Source organism: Chrysemys picta, unplaced genomic scaffold (assembly GCF_011386835.1).
Source record: "Chrysemys picta bellii isolate R12L10 unplaced genomic scaffold, ASM1138683v2 scaf54, whole genome shotgun sequence".
NCBI classification, from domain to species: Eukaryota; Metazoa; Chordata; order Testudines; family Emydidae; genus Chrysemys; species Chrysemys picta.
In genome coordinates, this window is record NW_027052761.1 from 10056 (window position 1) to 15822 (window position 5767).

A 5767-nucleotide genomic window follows, 5' to 3' on the forward strand; every position below is an offset into this window, starting at 1 on the left:
TGCTAGAGCCGCCTCCCTGCCCAACCTGGGTGGGGGTGGAGAAGAGGGTTCTGATAACTTGAGCTGTGGTTTGGAGGTGGAACAGCTGTCAAGGGCACTGAGGGGGAGGTAGCAGGAGCTCACCCTACAAGGACGGGGGTTGGCACTGGAGATTACTAGAAAGGAGAAGACGACTCCATTCTGGGGTTCAGGAGGTGAATTCATCCCTCAGTGGTGGGCAGGTGCTGGGTGTAAATACTGCTGGTTCCAGGTGTTCTTAATTGCCCCTGATTCCTCGGGGCTTTTGAGTCTCTGACAGGTTCTCGTTCCCTTGCAGGAGGAGGACGTCACGGCCAAAGTGATGCACCCGCATCATCCGCCACTTGCGCCAGGTGCCTGAGACACTGCAGGGGCTGCGCCTCTGAGGCCTTCAGCAACTCCCGCTCCCTGCTGCAGGTACTGCTCTGTCTCCCTGTAAATGGCGAGCTAGTGGAAGGGGAAATGGAGCCCCCTGGCACTCACTAAAAGGGAAAGTGATGGATTCTCCATCTCTTGATGTCATTGAATGAAGACTAGATGCCTTTCTGGAATGTGTGTGCCCAAAAAGTAACTATTGTACTATACAGGAGGCCTATGATATGCAGGGGCTTAGATGAGATGCTCTAAAGGTCTCTTGTGACCATAAAGTCTACTAATTTTGGAAACACTGAGTGTAGCATTGGGAGCAGCCTCTGATGTTTTACTGTCTAGCCGGCTTGCTTCCTAGAATGAAGACGCATTGAGTGGGGTGATCCACAGAGAGTACCTGTGTCAAGGCTGTATCCCCACTTTGAAGTTTAGGGTACAAATGTAGGGGCCTGAATGAAAACTTCTAAGCTTAACCACCATCCCAAGGCTAATTTCCTCCCCTGGGTAGCCTTGAGAAACCTTTCAGCAATTCCCTGGTGAATACAGATCCAACCCCCTTGGATCTAAAAGAAGGAGAAATTAACCATTCCCCTCCTTCCTCCCACCAACTCCTGGTGAATCAAGATCCAAACTCCTTGGATCTTAAAACAAGGAAAAATCAATCAGGTTCTTAAAAATAAGGCTTTTAATTAAAGAAAAAGGTAAAAATCATCTCTGTAAAATCAGTATGGAAATTAACCTTACAGGGTAATCAAACTTAAAGAGCTCAGAGGACTCCCCTCTAGTCTTAGGTTCAAAGTACAGCAAACAAAGATAAACACTCTAGTAAAAGGTACATTTACAAGTTGAGAAAACAAAGGAAAACTAACACGCCTTGTTTGAAATAGGAGAGACTTGTTTAGAAAGATATGGAGAACCTGGATTGATGTCTGGTCCCTCTCAGTCCCGAGGGCGAACACCCACACAAACAAAGAACACAAACAAAAGCCTTCCCCTCCCCAAGATTTGAAAGTATCTTGTCCCCTTATTGGTCCTTTAGGTCAGATGCCAGCCAGGTTACCTGAGCTTCTTAACCCTTTAGAGGGAAAAGGATTTTGGAGTCTCTGGCCAGGAGGATTTTATAGTACTGTACACAGGACAGCTGTTACCCTTCCCTTTATAGTTATGACAACCTCAAACCTTCAAAGTGTCAGGCCAGCAGCAGGACATTAGCACTTCAGGGTTTGGTTGGGTGTGTCAGTGACATCAGAAAGGCCTTTTGCAGGATGTCAGCTTATTGGTCAAATGTGTTAGGGAGGTGGTGACCTCCGAGAGAGATGCTGACATCAGCCTGGCAGGACAGGAGCACAGGGCCAGGGAAACCTCAGAGACCCTGTGGCTTTGCTTCAGCAAGTCTCCTTCTCGGGGTCTTTCTTTGAGGACTGAGAGAGTATTAGGGTTCACGTACGTGAGTGCGTGCAGGAGCCTCTTTCGAGTTTTCTCCTTTCCTTTTACTGATTTTACTAGAAAACAGACGTCCCTATTTAGAAGGTAAGAGCCTCCAAGAGGTTTTGGAACCTGCTCAGTCTGATCCATCTGGTGCCAGCTGAATTCTAGGCATGGAAAACAGTAGTTTAAGATGGCAGAATTTTATTCCCTCCCTGGGATTTTGTCCCGTAGAATCACTGGGGACATTAGGGTTTGTCCTTTTCGTTTTACCTTTTCCTCCATCCCTCCTTCCTTTCTCTTCATCTCTTACTTCTTTTGTCCTTTCTCCTGTTCCCCTTTCACCACCAGGAGTGGTGTGTGTGTGTGTGTGTTTGTGTGTGTGTTGCTGGGGGTGCTCTTCACCTCCCCTTGTGGGGAGTTCATCCAAAACTGTATGGTTGAAATAGTGCTTGGACTCCACTGACACTAGATGCTGCCATCCTGTGGCTTAGCATTAGTGTCTGGGATGACTTGGGGCAAGATCTCAACCTCCCCTCAACCCACTTCACTTCTGGCAGAATCCCTCCTGCCCCCCCGCTAGAGCCGCCTCGATGCCCAACCTGGTTGGGGGTGCAGAAGAGGGTTCTGATAACTTGAGGTTTGGTTTGGAGGTGGAACAGCTGTGAAGAACACTGAGGGGGAGGTAGCAGGAGCTAATCCTAAAAGGAGGGGGGTTGACACTGGAGGATACTAGAAAGGACAAGAAGACTCCATTCTGGGGTTCAGGAGGTGAATTCATCCCTCAGCGGTGGGCAGGTGGTGGGTGGAAATACTGCTGGTTCCAGGTGCCCTTAATTCCCCCTGATTCCTCGGGACCTTTGAGTCTCTGACAGGTTCTCGTTCCCTTGCAGCAGGAGGACGTCACGGCCAAAGTGATGCACCAGCTCCGCATCATCCGGCACTTGCGCCAGGTGTCTGAGACACTGCAGGGGCTGTTCCTCTGAGGCCTTCAGCAACTCCCGCTCCCTGCTGCAGGTACTGCTCTGGCTCACTGTAAATGGGGAGCTAGTGGAAGGGGAAATGGAGCCCCCTGCCACTCACTAAAAGGGAAAGTGGTGGATTCTCCATCTCTTGATGTCATTGAAGGAAGACTAGATGCCTTTCTGCAATGTGTGTGCCCAAAAAGTAACTATTGTACTATACAGCAAGCCTATGGTATGCAAGGGGTTAGATGAGATGCTCTAAAGGTCTATTCTGACCATAAAGTCCCCTAATTTTGGAAACACTGAGTGTAGCATTGGGAGCAGCCTCTGATGTTTTACCGTCTAGCCGGCTTACTTCCTAGAATGAACAGGCATTGAGTGGGGTGATCCACAGAGAGTAGCTGAAACCTTCAAAGTGTCAGGCCAGCAGCAGGACATTAGCACTTCCGGGGAAGGGTGGGTGTGGCAGTGATATCACAAAGGCCTTTTGCAGAACGTCAGCCTATTGGTCAAAGGTGTTAGGGAGGTGGTGACCTCCGAGAGAGATGCTGACATCAGCCTGGCAGGACAGGAGCACAGGGCCAGGGAAACCTCAGAGACCCCTGTGGCTTTGCTTCAGCAAGTCTCCTTCTCGAGGTCTCTCTTTGAGGACTGAGAGAGTGTTAGGGTTGACGTATGTGAGTGTGAGCAGGAGCCTCTTTCGAGTTTTCTCCTTTCCTTTGACGGATTTTACTAGAAAACAGACGTCCCTATTTAGAAGGTAAGAGCCTCCAAGAGGTTTTGGAACCTGCTCAGTCTGATCCATCTGGTGCCAGCTGAATTCTAGGCATGGAAAACAGTAGTTTAAGGTGGCAGAATTTTATTCCCTCCCTGTAATTTTGTCTGGTAGAATCACTGGGGAGATTAGGGTTTGTCCTTTTCGTTTTACCTTTTCCTCCATCCCTCCTTCCTTTCTCTTTATCTCTTACTTCTTTTGTCCTTTCTCCTGTTCCCCTTTCACCACCAGGAGTGGTATATGTGCAGCAGGAGGACGTCACGGCCAAAGTGATGCACCAGCTCCACATCATCCGGCACTTGCGCCAGGTGCCTGAGACACTGCAGGGGCTGTTCCTCTGAGGCCTTCAGCAACTCCCGCTCCCTACTGCAGGTACTGCTCTGGCTCACTGTAAATGGGGAGCTAGTGGAAGGGGAAATGGAGCCCCCTGGCCCTAACTAAAAGGGAAAGTGGTGGATTCTCCATCTCTTGATGTCATTGAATGAAGACTAGATGCCTTTCTGGAATGTGTGTGCCCAAAGAGTAACTATTGTACTATACAGTAAGCCTATGATATGCAGCGGGTTAGATTAGATGCTCTAAAGGTCTCTTCTGACCATAAAGTCTACTAATTTTGGAAACACTGAGTGTAGCATTGGGAGCAGCCTCTGATGTTTTACTGTCTAGCCCGCTTGCTTCCTAGAATGAGGATGCATTGAGTGGGGTGATCCACAGAGAGTAGCTCAAACCTTCAAAGTGTCAGGCTAGTAGCAGGACATTAGCACTTTAGGGTTTGGTTGGGTGTGGCAGTGATATCACAAAGGCCTTATCCTGGACCTCAGCCTATGGGTCAAAGGTGTTAGGGAGGTGGTTACCTGAGAGAGAGATGCTGACATCAGCCAGGCAGGACAGGAGCGCAGGGCCAGGGAAACCTCAGAGACCCCTTTGGCTTTGCTTTAGCAAGTCTCCTTCTCGAGGTCTCCCTTTTTAGGACTCAGAGAGTATTAGGGTTCAAGTATGTGAGTGCGAGGAGGAACCTCTTTCGAGTTTCTCCTTTTATTGATTTTACTAGAAAACAGACGTGCCTGTTGAGAAGGTAAGAACCTTGGAGAGGTTTTTAACCTGCTCAGTCTGCAGTCTGATCCATCTGGTGCCAGCTGAATTCTAGGCATGGAAAACACTAGTTCAAAGTGGCAGAATTTTATAGCCCACCTGGGATTTTGTGCCGTAGAATCACTGGGGACATTAGGGTTTGTCCTTTTTGTTTTACCTTTTCCTCCATCCCTCCTTGCTTTCTCTTGTTCCCCTCCCACCACCAGGAGTGGTGTGTGTGTGTGTGTGTGTGTGTTGCTGGGGGTGCTCTTCACCTCCCCTTGTGGGAAGTTGACACTGCAAGGGCTGTGCCTCTGTGGACATCAGCAACTCCCACTCCCTGCTGCAGGTACTGCTCTGGCTCACTGTAAATGGGGTGCTAGTGGAAGGGGAAATGGAACCCCCTGGCCCTCACTAAAAGGGAAAGTGGTGGATTCTCCATCTCTTGATGTCATTGAATGAAGACTAGATGCCTTTCTGGAATGTTTGTGCCCAAAGAGTAACTATTGTACTATACAGGAAGCCTATGATATGCAGGGGCTTAGATTAGATGCTCTAAAGGTCCCTTGTGGCCATAAAGTCTACTAATTTTGGAAACACCGAGTGTAGCATTGGGAGCAGCCTCTGATGTTTTACTGTCTAGCCCACTTGCTTCCTAGAATGAAGACGCATTGAGTGGGGTGATCCACAGAGAGTAGCTCAAACCTTCATAGTGTCAGGCCAGCAGCAGGACATTAGCACTTAAGGGTTTGGTTGGGTGTGGCAGTGATATCACAAAGGTCTTTTGCAGGACCTCAGCATATTGGTCAAAGGTGTTAGGCAGGTGGTAACCTCAGAGAGAGATGCTGCCATCAGCGAGGCAGGACAGGGGGGCATGGCCAGGGAAACCTCAGAGACCCCTGTGGCTTTGCTTCAGCAAGTCTCCTTCTCGAGGTTTCTCTTGAGGACTGAGAGAGTATTAGGGCTGACGTATGTGAGTGAGAGCAGGAGCCTCTTTCGAGTTGTCTCCTTTCCTTTTACTGATTTTACTAGAAAACAGACGTCCCTGTTAAGAAGTTAAGAGCCTCGGAGAGGTTTGTAACCTTTTCAGTCTGATCCACCTGGTGCCAGCTGAATTCTAGGCATGGAAAACACTAGCTCAAGG

At 49.0% G+C, this 5767-nt stretch overlaps 1 long non-coding RNA gene across 1 annotated transcript; it reads left to right on the forward strand.

The window, feature by feature from the left end:
• Positions 1-318: 318 nt before the first annotated feature.
• Positions 319-3918, forward strand: LOC135977867 (uncharacterized). Its single transcript, XR_010595311.1, has 3 exons — positions 319-435; positions 2706-2829; positions 3784-3918. It is a non-coding gene; the product is annotated as an uncharacterized LOC135977867 (long non-coding RNA).
• The last annotated feature ends 1849 nt before the right edge of the window (positions 3919-5767 follow it).